We start from the raw sequence: 15,077 nt of genomic DNA, 5'->3' as shown, positions 1-15,077 counted from the left end.
GGGAAGCAAGCCTAGGAAGATGGGCTGGCACAGTGAGCATGGTACAGTGAAAAGAAGTCTTTGCTCTCAAAAAAGGGTCCTTGAAGACATCATTGAGCTAGTGGGAGAATCTGTCCAGGAGCCACTCTCCCTCAGGAGTTCTTAATACAACTAACAGAGGCTATCTAATGGGATTTTTTTCTATTCTTGAGTAAGGCCCCAAAAGTTAGTCCTACAGGCTCCTCTCCCCTCCTCTCAACGTTATATCAAGGGAAGTCCTAGGCTAGACTTCTCAGTCTTGGAACTATTGAAATTTTGGACCCGATGGCTCTGTGTTATGAAGGGCTGTGCTGTGCATTGTAGAATGTTTAACAGCATCCCTGCTCCTCGGCCTCCTAGATGCCAGCAGCACCCCTCTAGGTGTGACAACCAAAAGTGCCTCGTGACATTGACAAATGTCCCCAGGAAGCAAGTGAGGGAGACAGCACTATCCCTGAGAGCCATTGCTGTCTGTGGACAATCCTGTTTAGGCCCCCTTCCCTTGGTTTAAGATGGAGAGAAATATTCACAGACACTAATATGTCCCCACTATGCCCACACTGGCAGCTGTGCAAACTTGTGGGCTCCAGGCCTCCACTGGATTGGAGATGAGCATAATTAGAGTTCTTGGGAGAACTTTGGGATACCTGGATGTTTTGGGGCACCCAAGGACTGTTGCCAGACTCTGGCCTGGAGAAGTTTAAAGGCAAGAAACTGGTGGAGTGTTATGTGGCAGAACAGCAAGAGTGGAGGCCTCTGTGGCAGGGGACAGATGGGGAAGCCATGCCAGATCATCATGGAAGGATTCACCTCTGGAAGTTTGAGGCAGGTGAGGGCTGTGTAGGGTGTATGGGGGAAGGTGGTGGTAATCGGTCAGTGGCAGGTGGATTATCTTTGCTCAAAAATGGTGCGGTAGGAAGTAGCTAAGGTGAGAATCTCCAATAACCACAAAAATGTTCCCCATCTGCCATCAGATGGCCACAATGCCAGGTAACAATGGCACCAACTGATTAGGATCTTCCTCTTATTCCTGTTCTGCCCTGTAGAGATCAGAGAAGCAACATTAGGAAGCGAGAGACAGCTGGAGCAAGGAACAGAAAGATACCCCCTGTCCTCCCTACTCATTGGAGGCTTTCTAGCTTCAGCCTAGCATGAACTGGGTAAAAAGGAGGGGCTGGAATATGAGGAAGAACCTTTAACTTGGATGAGAAATTGAGATTTTGATGTTAGACTGGGCTGGACTTTTATCACCTGGTAAATGAGATGATTAGTTAATACCTAATAGTAATCAGAAAAACTAAGGACTCTTCCCAAGCTATCATATATGGCAGGGTCAGCAAACTTTTCTGGAAACAGAATATAGAGTAGACATTTTAGGCTTGGTGAGCCCTGGGGTCTCTGTTGCAAATACTCATCAATTCTATCTGTTTCACCTACTCCATTCTACTACTATAATGTGAATGCAGCCACAGACAATATGGAAATGAATGGGCATGGCTGTGTTCCTATAAAACTTCATTTAAAAAACAAGCTGCTGGTTGGATTTGTCCTATGGGCCATTGTTTACCTAATCAAGGGGTTCACGGTTTGGGGTTGGGGAGCTGTGAGCTGTTAGTGAAGTTTTGAAAGACTAAATGTGTCTTCTGCTTAGCACTTACTGGATACAGCATGTTTGATAAACCAGTTACAAATACCTGTCTTAATTCCTTATTGCTGAAGCCGCTTTTCTATTACTTGTGGCTGAATCAGATACAGAAGAATACCAGGGCACCTGACTTGTAGCCATCGTTATCTTCATCATCCATCTGAATGTTTTGTTTGACAGGGATTACTTGGATCTGGGTGGGAATTCAGTGATCGGTGTTGTTGTTGTTGTTGTTGTTTTTTAATTGTGGTAAAAAAAAAAAAACAACAACATGAGGGCAGGGCGCGGTGGCTCACACCTGTAATCCCAGCACTTTGGGAGGCCGAGGCGGGTGGATCACCTGAGTTCAGGAGTTTGAGACAAGCCTGACCAACATGGTGAAACCCCATCTCTACTAAAAGATACAAAGATTAGCTGGGCATGGTGGCGTGCACGTGTAATCCCAGCTATTCGGGTGGCTGAGGCAGGAGAATCGCTTGAACTTGGGAGGCAGGGGTTGCAATGAGCTGAGATGGTGCCATTGCACTCCAGCCTGGGTGACAGAGCAAGACTCCATCTCAAAACAAACAAACAAACAGACAAAAAAAAAAAAACCATGAAATTTACCATCTTAACCATTTTTAGGTGTATAGTTCAGTAATGTTAAGTATTAAATAGATTCATGTTGTTGGAAATAGATATTCAGAACTTTTTCAACTTGTAAAACTGAAATTCTATATGCATTAAACAACGCTCCCCCTTCTCCTCTCCCTCAGTCCCTGGCAACCACCATTCTACTTTCTGTCTTTATGAATTTGAGTATTCTAGGTGCCTCACATAGGAAAATCATGTAATATTTGTCTTTTCGTGATCTATTTATTCTGTGATTGATTTAGCATAACGTCATCAAGGTTCCTCCATGTTGCAGCATGAAACAGGATTTCCTCCCTTTTAAAGGCCGACGAGTATTCTGTTGTGTGTATAAACCACTTTTTGTTTATCCATTCATCTATGGATGGACACTTCAGTTACTTCCACCTTTTGGCTGCTATGCTATGCAAATACTGCTATAAACACAAGTATGAAAATATATCTTTGAGATTCTGCTTTCAGTTCTTTTGGTATATAACCAAAAGTGGGATTGTGGAGGTCATACAGTAGATCTATGTATTAGTCTTTTCTTGCACTGGTATAAAGAAATACCTGAGACTGGGTAATTTATAAAGAAAAGAGGTTTAATTGGCGTATAGTTCTGCAGGCTGTACAGGAAGCATAGTGATATCATCCTCTGGGAAGGCCTCAGGGAGCTTACAATCATGGTGGAAGCCAATGGGGAAGTGAGGCATCTTACATGACAGGAGCAGGAGGAAGAGAGAGAGGGGGGAGATGCTATACACTTTTAAACAACCAGATGTGACAATAACTCAGTCACTCAGTATCATGAGAATAGCACCGAGAGGATGGTGCTAACCCACTCATGAGAACCCCACCCCTGAGATCCAATCACCTCCCACCAGGCCCCACCTCCAACACTAGGGATTACAATTCAACATGAGATTTGGTGGGGACACAGACGGAAACCATATCATTCTATTTTTAATTGTTTGAGGAACCTCCATACTGTTTCCCACAGTGGTTGTACTATTTTACAATTCCATAGACAGTGCTATTATTTTTGTTTTTAAAGAGAGTATAGGTATTTATTTTTATGAGTAAAAGCATTCTTTTTCCTTGGCCCTCTCCAACTTCCTTTGACCTAACTGACACAAGGCCATCCTTCTGGCGTAGGATTTTCTGTGACCTCTGCAGATTAAGTTGGCTCCCTTCAACATACCCCGAGCACCCTGTACCTCCCCTTCTAAAACACTCTCTATGCTTTGGTTGGCAGCTTTCACCTGTCTTCCTCAGTGAAAACTCTGTGAGGGCAGAGCTGGGCTTGCCTTCTTCCCTGCTGGGTCTCTGGCCCAGTTGGCAGCACATAGTAGGTGCTCATTAAATGAATCCTTCTTGACTGAATGAGTTGCAGCCTCCTCTCTAACCCTTGCCTTTCCTTCTCTCCCTTTCCAGTTCTGCTGTCAAGTGGCCTGTTGGAGAAAAGGGCATGGATGATGAAAATACAGATGAGAAAAAGGGGTAAGGAATTCTGTGCAAATGAACTACATTCAGCAACAGCAAATTCACTGCATTCTTTAGAAGCCTATGAAAATCTGGCAGACAAAAAAGGGTCTTATGAGTGGGTGTCAAGTGATGAGTGTAACCATGGATGGACATTTTTTAGAAGTGGGGAAAGAGATGAGGAATTGCTATGTCCTCTTAGACAAGCGAGAACAGTGTCTTCCAATTTTAAAATGTCTCTCTTTTTCTATAAAAGGCTTAATTGATATTTTAGGGGGATTTTCTTCCTTGGAAAAGCAAATTCTGCTGTGTTAGCATCAACAAGGAAGCCTTCCCTGGAATGAAGCAGTCTCTTGCAGGTGAAAACATAGAGAAATTCTGCTCCACACCTTGTATGCTCAGGGGCAAATATGGACAGAGAAAAGATTGATTTTTTGTGTTCCTTCTTTAAAAATATTTTTATTTTGAGTTAGTACCAGATCTACAAAAAAAGTTGCAAGAATAGCACAGAGAATTCCTGAATATTCTTATCTAGACTTCCCAAAGGTTAACATTTTTACCACATTTGCCTTATTATTCTCTGTCTACAAGTTAGCGTTTCTTTTTCTGACCTGCTCAAGAGGAAATTGTAGACATGATGTCCCTTCACCTCTTTTTTTTTTTTTTTGAGACAGAGTCTCACTTTGTCGCCCAAGCTGGAATGCAGTGGTGCTATCTCAGCTCACTGCAAGCTCTGCCTCCCGGGTTCATGCCATTCTCCTGCCTCAGCCTCCTGAGTAGCTGAGACTACAGGCGCCTGCCACCACGCCCGGCTAATTTTTTTGTATTTTTAGTAGAGACGGGGTTTCACCATGTTAGCCAGGATGGTCTCAATCTCCTGACCTTGTGATCCTCCCGCCTCGGTCTCCCAAAGTGCTGGGATAACAGGCGTGAGCCACCGCGCCCGGCCATCCCTTCACCTCTTAATACTTCAGTGTAGATTTTCTCTAAGAATCCAGAGTTTTTTTTTTTTTTTTTTACAATAATGAAAATCAGGCAACGTACGTTGATATAATTCTATTAACTGTAACTATTATGAAAGAAAACTATTACTAATACTGTTAACTAACATAGATCTTATTTAAATTTTGCCAATTGATCTAATTGCTATCTTTTATAGTAAAAGAAAAAATGTGTTTCAGATTCTGGATCCAACCCAGGATCAGGTGTTGAATTTAGTCGTTATATCTCCGTTAGTTTCCTTCAATATGGAAGTCTTCATGACTTAGACTTTTTTTCAAGAGCATGGGCCAATTATTTTTTAGAAGATCCCTCCATTTAGATTTATCTGATGTTTCCTTATGGGTTGATTGTGCTTTATGTTTTTGGTAGGAATATTGCAGGAATGATGCTGCATCCTAAATACTGATTTTTAAAAGGTGATCATTTCAAACAGTTTGGCATTTAGGAATATTTGGAAGCATCACAGAGTGGTCATAATCCCAGGCCTTAGGATCACTTGCTGGATATACAGTTTGGGAGCGTGAGCTTGAGAGAGTCGCTTCACCCCTCTGAGGTTTACTTTCCATCTGTAAAATGGAAAGAGTGGCTTACATGTATTGAACATTTACTATTGTCACAGGTTTCTTCAAATGCCTTATAGGTAGTGGCTTATTTCATCCTAATGACAACTCTATGACAGAGGTATTTTTAAAATGTTATCCTCCTTTTACAGATGAAGAAAATGAGGTACAGAGAGGTTAAGTAGCTTGCCCAAAGTCACACAGCTGATACATGGTAGAGATGAGATTCCAACCCAGTTGCTCTGTCTCTGAAGGCTGCCTGGTTAGTCACCACACCATATTAACATCTTAAAATTATACCTTAGAAGGTTGTTTGTGAAAAATACAGAAGGATAGGTAGGGCAAGCATCTAACCCTGTGCTTGGCACATAATAAACACTAATAATTTTAATATTTTTCTTTATTCCATTTGTTTCTTATTTTACAAATGACTTGGTTAAGGAGATGCTTCAACTGAATGATATTGAATGATCAGGAACATAAGGCTGTCCCTAGAACAGCTGACATTTATGAGTCCTCTGGGCCTCATGAAGCACTGACATCAACCTTGGGCCGTGGGAAGGGGTGAAGGAGAGGAGGGCAGCTCTCATCTGTACGTGGCCAATGCATAGATCCTAGGCATTCACAGACGGTCAGTGCCTAGTGGCGGCTTGGCTCACCAAGGGAAGCCTGGTGAGGAGACCCCCAAAGGTTCGGAAGTCTTTGGAGGCGCCTTAACCTCTTGATGGCATTTTTTTCAGGCTGTCATAAAAGTGTGTTCACATTTCCCTTGTTTTAGGGGGACACAGGGAGAGGTAGCCAAATCAGATCCTGTTGGTCAGGACCGGCGATCCTTTGAGATTAGAATGTGTGATATCAGGGAGGGATGGAGGAGGTCGTATAAAGTGAGCTGAGTTCATCAAATTTTTGCAGGAATAACCAGTTTTTTTTTCCTTTCCTGGATGGGAGAGATATCAAACCCTGTAGGACAGGGTTATGGGCCAGATTTCATGGGCAGGTTTCAGGGACTGTGTGAAGTCCTTTAATTATATACACAGAATTGTGAGTGAACATGTATGTGTTTACATGTATTTTCCCAGAGAGAGAGTCCCGGTGTTTATCAAACTCTCAAAATGTTCTGTTACTTAAAACAGAAAAAAGAAAAATCCTTAGTGGTAGGGAGAGAATATGAAAGAGAAAGGGAGAGATTCAGAGTAAGAGACAGAAGATCAAGATCATCTCACTATAGTTATGTAAGAAGTTGCTAGGAAACCATTCATTGACTGTGAATTATAAACATTTTCTTCTTAACTCAAAATAAATAGACCTCATATCAGTCTGATCATGAGAACACAACTGTTTATGAGCTGGGAAGGACTGGGGCTATGTGTGTTTTTTGTGTGTGCACTTGTGTGTGTGTGCGCGCACACACACACGTGTAGGGAGGTAGGGATGGGATAGAAACGAAGGAAGGAAGGTGGGTGGAACAGAGCTCGCCAGGGAATGCAGAGATTAGGTATGTGGGTTTCTTCTAGCCTTAAGAAGGAGCAGAAGCTTTCCTGCAGCTAGCCTTCAGTGGATACCCCATAATTATGATCCTGGATGGCAGTGATGGTGGCCACAAAGTGACAGAACCTGTCCTTAGTGACCCAATGAATACTCGAGGATTTCTGCTATCCTTCAAATCTGCAAACCTCACAAAAGACTCATGTCTCCTGAAAGGGAAAACAGAAGTGAAAAAGGCTGCTTAGCTGTTTAACCTCTGCTTCTCCAGTGGAGTGCTTTTAACTCTGGGGTCCTCATTCTGGGTGTGGTTTTGGCCTGTCTCAGGTAGGTTATAGAGACAAGTGACTAGACTTCCTGGATGTTCAGGGCATCCTGATTTCACATTCTTGATTCATTGGTTAGAGTTTTCTAGCTTGGCTCCATCCCTTTGAGGGTCTGTCCCCTTCTGGAAGATTTCCAGAAGTCTGGACCCGTCCCCTGACTCTCCAAAAAAAAAAAAAACAAAAAACAAAAAAAACAACCCTCAGAGAACATGACGGCTGAGGGCTGAGGGCTTCAGCATCTGACTCTGCCCTACTCCCTAGTGGGGTCTTACTCATTTCTTTCCTCTCTGTTGAAGACCTTTTTGCCAGTTCCCTGTCCTTGCCTCTTCTAAGTCATTCATTCATTCATTCATTCATTCTAAGACATTTATGAAGGCCTAGCATGTGCCAAGCACCAGTGCTATTAATAGATGCTGAGTGTTCCCAGGTGAACAGCATAAGGTGTAACCTCTGCTATCATAGCCCGACACCCACAGCTTAGTGGATGTTACACACAAGTGAACAAGCAGCTAAAAGACAGATGCTGGGTGCTCTGATGGGGGATGCAAAGGGAAGAGGGCCCCTAACTCAGTCTGAAGGTGCATTAGGTAATATCTTTAGAAGGGAAGATATCCCTTATGGGTGGTGAAGGATGAGAAAGAATTTTCCAGGCAAACGCAGGCTGGGAGAATGGGCTGGGGAAGTCCATTGCAGATAGAAAAAGCACAATGTACAAAGGTAGGGAAATGAAAACCAGGGTACTGGGTTTAGGTAACCGCCTGTAGTTCAGAGGGAAGGTTAGATGCAAGAGCTTGTGGGCTATGAGGCTGGGGGAAGTCACAGGGCTTTTCCATGGCCAGGTGCTTGGCCTTTTATACCAAGGGGATAGGAACCAGTTAAGGTTATTATCAGGGTCAGATTGCACTTAAAAATCTTCTTCTGGCTTCAGTGGCAAGAGTGGATTGGAGAATGGACAAGATGGGAGGCCATGAGACTAGCTGGGAGGCTGTCACAATACAAATAGAAATGAGGGCGACTGAGAGGATGCAGTAGCAGTTTTTATTAATGTGGTGCCCTGTCACTAGGTCCATAAAAATTACTGACTTCATTCCAGTGGAGTTGACCTTGCATCAATTAAAAATGACCCTCTTTGTCCCATATATAGCGCACTTTTGCTTTGCTTTCTGCATTATCTGTAATGGCTTTCATACCACAGCTTTCTCTTTGTTCCTGTCTGTCTGTTATGTCTGAGGACACAGGGGCTCTGGGTTGAAGAATGTTATCTAGCAGGTTGGTAACTAGAGGTCAAATCAGCTTTCACCAAGTAAAACATGAGGAATTTGTGGGAAAAAAGCAAGGCTGGATAACCCCTACATACTTCAATGATACGATGTGGCAAAAAAAAAAAAAAAAAATGCTTATACACAAAAAGGCTGTGACAACTTCTAAGTCAAAGAGTGTTCCAGCTTCAATTGTAAACCTAACATGCCCACAGGTAGGTCAGGGTCCTAGGAGTATGTAAGAGGCACCCTAGCAGTAGGAATCAAAGAAAAAAGCCAGGAGAGAGATGGAGATGGAATAATGACCATGATCGTTTGATTTTTACTGGCTCTGCTTATGATTTTCCCTGGAGTTAGAAGCTGTGGTGTCAAACTGAGATCATGAATCCATTTTCCCGCCTGCTTTTGCTGAGACATTGCAAATCAGTTGGTCAGATGTTCATCCGTCTTTTTATATTTAACCATTTTAGGCTATTTTCTTCTAGGTGAATCTCTTATAATCAGTATGTAATTAAACATTGTTTTTCTTTCTTATACACTCAAAGTCTATGACTTTTAATAGGATTAACACATTTTATTTAACAACTTATGTTTTTGGTATCACACATGTGATTTTATTTTATTTTATGCTTTCTGATTTTTATGTATTCCTATTTCCTTCTCCCTCATTTTTTCCAGGTTATATAGATGATTTTGTTTACTGCTTATCTTCAGCAGTAACTTGAAAGCTAAGAATTCTGTTTTATATTCTACTGTGGTATAGTTGTCTTCATCTAGTTGTCTTTGAGATTATAAAAGATGTATTGAAACCTGTATTTCTCTAATTATCAGAATTGAGGGCAAAATGATAATTTTTAATCTCCCAATATGTGAAGATTTAGTTTACCTTTCATCTTATCATCATCAATCATCATCATCATTATAATTTTTTTTGTAAAACCATGTAAATTTTACTTTTCAGTGTAGTTTGGGGCTTTGAATTAAAATGTGTGTAATGGTTATTCATAAGTACCTTAACATATTTAACCAGTTTCCATGTTCACACCCAATCTTTTATTCCATGACAGTTCTACTCTCCCATCCATGTTGTAGCAGCACCCACACCCACTCTCCTTGCCTGCTCTCTTTTTACTGTAAATGTACTATTCTAAATCCAATCACTCAAGAAAATCTCCAGAAATTCTCCCTCTTTCTCCCCTATTACTGTGTTAGTCCATTTTCATGCTGCTGACAAAGACTGGGAAGAAAAAGAGGTTGAATGGCTCCCTTAAATGTGATATGTTCTTATCTCTTGCTGCTTTCAGTATTCTTTATCTTTGATTTTTGATAATTTGGTTATCTTGTTTTTTGGTGAACTCCTCTTTGGGTTGAATTTGATTGGGGATCCCTGAGCTTCCTGTACCTGGATATTGTCATTTCCCTCAGATTTGGGGAACTGTCAGCCATTATTTTCTTTCCTTTGTTAAAATTTTTATTATTTTATTTTATTTTTCCATTAGTTATTGAGGTACAGGTGGTATTTAGTTACATGAGTAAGTTCTTTAGTGGCGATTTGTGAGATTTTGGTGCACCCATCGCTTGAGAAGTATACACTGCACCATATTTGTAGTCTTTTATCCCTCGCCCCCTCCCACTCTTCCCCCCAAGTCCCCAAAGTCCATTGTATCATTCTTATGCCTTTGCATCCTCATAGCTTCCCTCCCACATACCAGTGAGAACATATGATGTTTGGTTTTCCATTACTGAGTTACTTCACTTAGAATAATAGTCTCCAATCTCATCCAGGTCACCGCAAATGCTTTCTGGGCCTTTTCCTCTCTCTTCTTTCAAAAATTCTGTTATGTGAAAGTTGGTTCCTTTGATGGTGTCCAATAATTCCTGTAGGACTTCTTTATTCTTTTTCTTTTTGCTCCTCTGATATAACAATTTCAAATGTCCTACATTTAAACTCATTGATTCTTTCTTCTGTTTGATCAAATCTGTTGTTGACACTTTCTATTAATTTTTTTAGTTCAGTTATTCTTTTACTTATCTCTAGAATTTCTATTTGTTTCTATTTCTTTGTCAAACTTCTCATTGTATTCATTAATTGTTTTTGAAGTTTTATTTAATTTTCTATCTATATTATCTTGAATTTTCCTGAACTTCTTTAGAAGGAATATTCTGAATTTTTTGTCAGTGATTGCATACATCTCCATTTCTTCAGCATCCATTATTGGAGCTTTATTAATTTCTTTTGATGTTGTCATATTTCCCTGATTTTCCATAATCGTTGTGTTCTTGCATTGGTGCCTGTTCATCTGAGGATATAACCACTTCTGTCATTTTCAGGTGTTCTTTGGTGGTGATAGACCTTTACTATTTAATCTAGCCTTGGATTCTAGATGGCCAGCTGGTAGTGATCCCATATAGACAGACTTTGGTGTCAGGTTCTATAGTTGAGCTGTGCCATTTCTTGTGCTCTAAGGTTATATGGCACTGTTGGCTGTCCTCTGCGGTCTGTTGAGACCACTGGCTGGACTCTGTAGTCAGGCGGAGCTGCTGGCTGGGCTCTGTGGTCATCTCTAACTGGGCAGGATTGCAGGTTGCCTTCTTTGGCTGGGTGGTACTGTTGTTTGTAATCTGTAGTTGGTCAGGGCTGCGTGCTGGGCTCTGAGGCTGGGTGAGATTTCTGCGGTTGTTGCTTGGCCACATGGGGTGGCCAGGGCCAGAGGCTACGTCCACAGATATGTGTAGGCTTGGGTTTGCCTCCCAGCCTAACATAGCCTCAGGCAGAGCACTGAGGCTTGGTGGAGTCACTGCTCAGCTGCTGGGGTTGTGTGGGGTCAGATGTTCCATATGTGGGTAAATGCTGACTTGCACTTGCTTCTCAGCCTGAAGAGGGATTGAGGAGAGCTGGGGCTTGGTTGGATCACAGCTCAGCCTGTGGGTTGTGCAGGGCCAGATGCTCCCTCCATGGGTAAATACTGACCTGCACTTGCCACCCAGCCTGGAGAAGGCTTAAGGAGAGTATCAAGTTTGGGTGGGGAAGCTGGCTAGGGACTTGAGCTTGTGGAGCTGTAGGCAGTGCTTCCTGCAGAGCTATGCTGTTGGGTAGTCTCTTTTATGTGGCTCCACTGTTGGCTGGAATACAGAGCCATTGCCAAGATCTGGGTTCTTGTCACTATAGGCCCCACTACTATTTTGTTTTTTAACTGGTAATGTAGCTCTGCTGGTACACCCAATGTTTCCCATGGGATGAAACAGGGACGAGCCTCCTGCAGGGGGTCCAAAATGGTAGGAAAGTTGAATGCCCACCATGGGCCCAGGGGAATCCTGTGTGTGGTGCAATGCCTGCTTGGGGGAGGGTTGATGAGGTCAAATAGAAACCATCACTCTTACCCTTCAAATGAGGTGTTCCTCAGTTCTGCAGTCCCAAAGGGTGTCTTAGCCTCACTCCAGAGTTCTGAGATATTCATGAAGGTTTTGTTTTCTATGGATAGTTACTAGCTGGATTTCTGTGGATGTGTGTGTGTGTGGGTAGAGCCAGAGAACTCCTATCCTGCCATCATATTCACTCACAAACCTTCACAGTCCTCTCTGTGGGGGCGTGCATATCTGTTTGTGCCCATTGTATTTGTATAGTTAGATATTTCACTTCTTCATCCATGATCTAATCTGCTCAGAGAGATTCACTCAACCATCTATCCACTGAATAAATATTCACGGAATGCCTACTATGTTCCAGGCACTGTCCTGCACAATAGGAATACGGTGGTGAATAATCAACCCCAAAAGGTAAGGTTTCTCCCCCATGGAGCTTGTCTTCTAGCGGGAGAGCCAGGAGATACGTATAAAACATGTACTATAGTGTCTGGCAATTATAAAATGATGCATTATGAAGAAAGCGAATTGAGCATCTTGGCTCTTGCTAGGACACAAAGAATATTTTATTCTTGGTTTTATCCCTCCACATCCAGAGCAGCAAGTGACTGACCTCTTTGTTCAAGTCACTGCTCTCTTTTCACATTTTAGTCTCTGAATCAATAGTGTATGCCTAAAAGACATCACAGTAATCAGCACTGAGTATCTCTGGTTCTCCTATGAAGCACAGAGGCTGACACAGCCAGGAACTGAGTGAGAGGGCAATAAGAGGTGAGACCTAATAGAATAGCTAGACTTTTCCATAACATAGAAGAAAATAATTAGGGATGCTCAATTTGACCCAAATCTTGGTCAAAATGTATGGCTTGAATTGGTGGTAGCTGGCAGGGAACAGCTGATTTTGCCCGGACTGGTCCCTTTTGGTTAAAGCAGGAAGACATTTAGTTAGCCTGATTCATTGAACTATTTAACATCCACTAGATATTCTTTATTTTACCATTATTTATGACTTGCTGAGTCCTGGCAGTAAGTTCCCTAAGAAATAAGATGCAGGCGGAAGGCACGGCTGGGGCTGAGGAAGTTCCAAGGTAGGGAAGAGAGAAACCAAAGCCTTTTCAGCTCTCACGAGGCAGATGGACTGAGAAGGTGGTGACATCTCCAAGATGTGAGCTCGGCTTATTCTTGTTCCCTGGATTCCTTCCACACCTCCGACTCTTTCTCTGCTTCCTGTTCCCTTCCCTCCGTCTTCTTGCCAGCCCCCTGGCAGGCTGGCCTTGGTGGTATCCAGTGAAGCACGCGTTCAACCCACAGCCCAGTTATCTCTGGGATTTGGTTTACAAGCCCTGGCATCACATTTTATTTTTATAAATGTCGAGAGGAAAGAGAGATTGAAGAAGGAGGCGTGAGGAGGAAGGAGAGATGCACACACCGAGGCCCAATTACTCCCAAGAAGAGGAGCAGATGTTTCTCACGTTATATTTTCCACTTCTGGAATGGCTGTGACATGGGGTATCATCCCTGGCGCCCCCAGGGTTCGAGGTGGGGGGTCTGACCAGAAGCCCGAGGTGAGCCAGCAGTCCTCCCCAACTCGGCTCTGGTCACGCACGGGGCCCCGAGGAGCCCACACGCTGTTTACATTCCCTTCCAGGGATCCACTGGGAAGGAGCGTTCTGATTGCCAAACATCCTCATGTTGCCTCCGGAAGCCTTTGCTTGGATGCCATCCCGGCTGACCCCAGCCCATCCCAGGGCTGACCCCGTGCCCAGGGCAGCCTTTCAAACCTTTCCATCCTCACCCTCTTCCCCCGACTGCCCCCGAACCAGCATCTTTGCTCAGCTGCCCTTTGAACTTGCTTAATTCCCACACAGATTCTGACTAGCGGCCCTGGGAGCTCAGTGAGACCCTCCTAAGTCATCGTGTGCACACGCAGGGCTACAGACTAAACACTGAGTCACTACTCACTTGTTGCTCTCCCCGAAGCTCTGGTTTCAGAGGGAGGACCTGAGGGCTTTACTGAGAGAAATAGTTTCCCCCTTTTCTTGCTGGGTGGTTTTAAGGTGCGGCAGCGGCAAGATTGCTGGGAAAGTTGTGGGTGGGCCGAGGGCCAAGTACAACGAAGGTATCACTGGGTCAGCATTTGGTTTGAGAGCCTACCCTGGCCCCTCCCTCCCCCTCCACCTCCAGACTCCCACCCTACTCCCGCCAGGAAGGGTGGCTTCTAACATTACCACCACTCTATGCTTAACAAAAGAAGTGGCAGTCATGCCGGCTGATCCTCTCCACAGCCCTGTAGGGGAAGCGAGAAGAGGTTCTCCTATTCTGCAGATGAAGAAATGAAATTCCAAGGGGACAGAAGACTAGTAACTGAGCTCTGGCTAAGACGGCACTGGAGACTGGTCTTGGAGCCCGGTCTCCCAGCCCAGTGCTGTCATCCCTGCAGGCGGCTGCAGGAAACAGCTGGATTGTATAATGAGAAAAGAGGGACTGGAGAATTTAATGTTGCATTGTTAAGAAACTGGCCTCCCACAGTGAAATGATCAAGGTGCGGCTCATAGGCCGACTAGCCATTTGTTAGTGGCTGCACTGATCCAGACACTGCAATTTTCCATGGGCGGGGAAGGGTGCAGCAAGATCTGTGAGCTCTTAAGAACTTGACCAAGTAGCCAGGAGCCTGAATATTTGTTTAGCTTGCTAAGCAGGGACTGATTTATCCTGAGCAGTCTGTGGACTTGAATGCTTCATGTGGTTGTCTGAAGATTTGGGTTTGTCCGTTCATGAATGGGAGGGCAGTCTGGTCATTTTGTATCTTAGAGAGACAGTTTAAGGGTCATGACCAGTCACCATGAAGGCGTTTCCAAGAGGGAATCCACATTGAAGTCGAGGACCAGCAAATCCTATTTCCTTCAAGTGTCAGTATTTCATATCACCCTGTTTCTCTTTTGTCTGTTCCTTGTTGATAGCTCTATTGATGGATAGAAGGAGGCTGTGGTGAGGGAGTGAGGGATGTTTGGCATGAGCGCCAGGTGTGTGATGTCAGCAAGAGGGCAGGTTGTGGAACCTTTTATTGAGATGGGTCAGGAGGATATTTGATGGTGGTGCTCTGGGTCAATCATGACATTACTTTGGAACATGTTTAGTTGGAAGAAGTTGGAGTGAAGAAGGAGAGGAAGATGAGAGAAGCAGTTTATATTTTAGCATGCCATACATTTCTGGCACATTTTTAAAACATAAAACCCCAAAGCTGGAGGATTCTCTTCCATCCACATTTCAAATCTTAGGAAAGCATCCAGTTAATACCACTGACCCTCCAACTTACCCTCCAACTCAG

Source organism: Gorilla gorilla, chromosome 10 (assembly GCF_029281585.2).
Source record: "Gorilla gorilla gorilla isolate KB3781 chromosome 10, NHGRI_mGorGor1-v2.1_pri, whole genome shotgun sequence".
NCBI lineage: Eukaryota > Metazoa > Chordata > Mammalia > Primates > Hominidae > Gorilla > Gorilla gorilla.
This window is presented reverse-complemented; position numbering follows the sequence as displayed.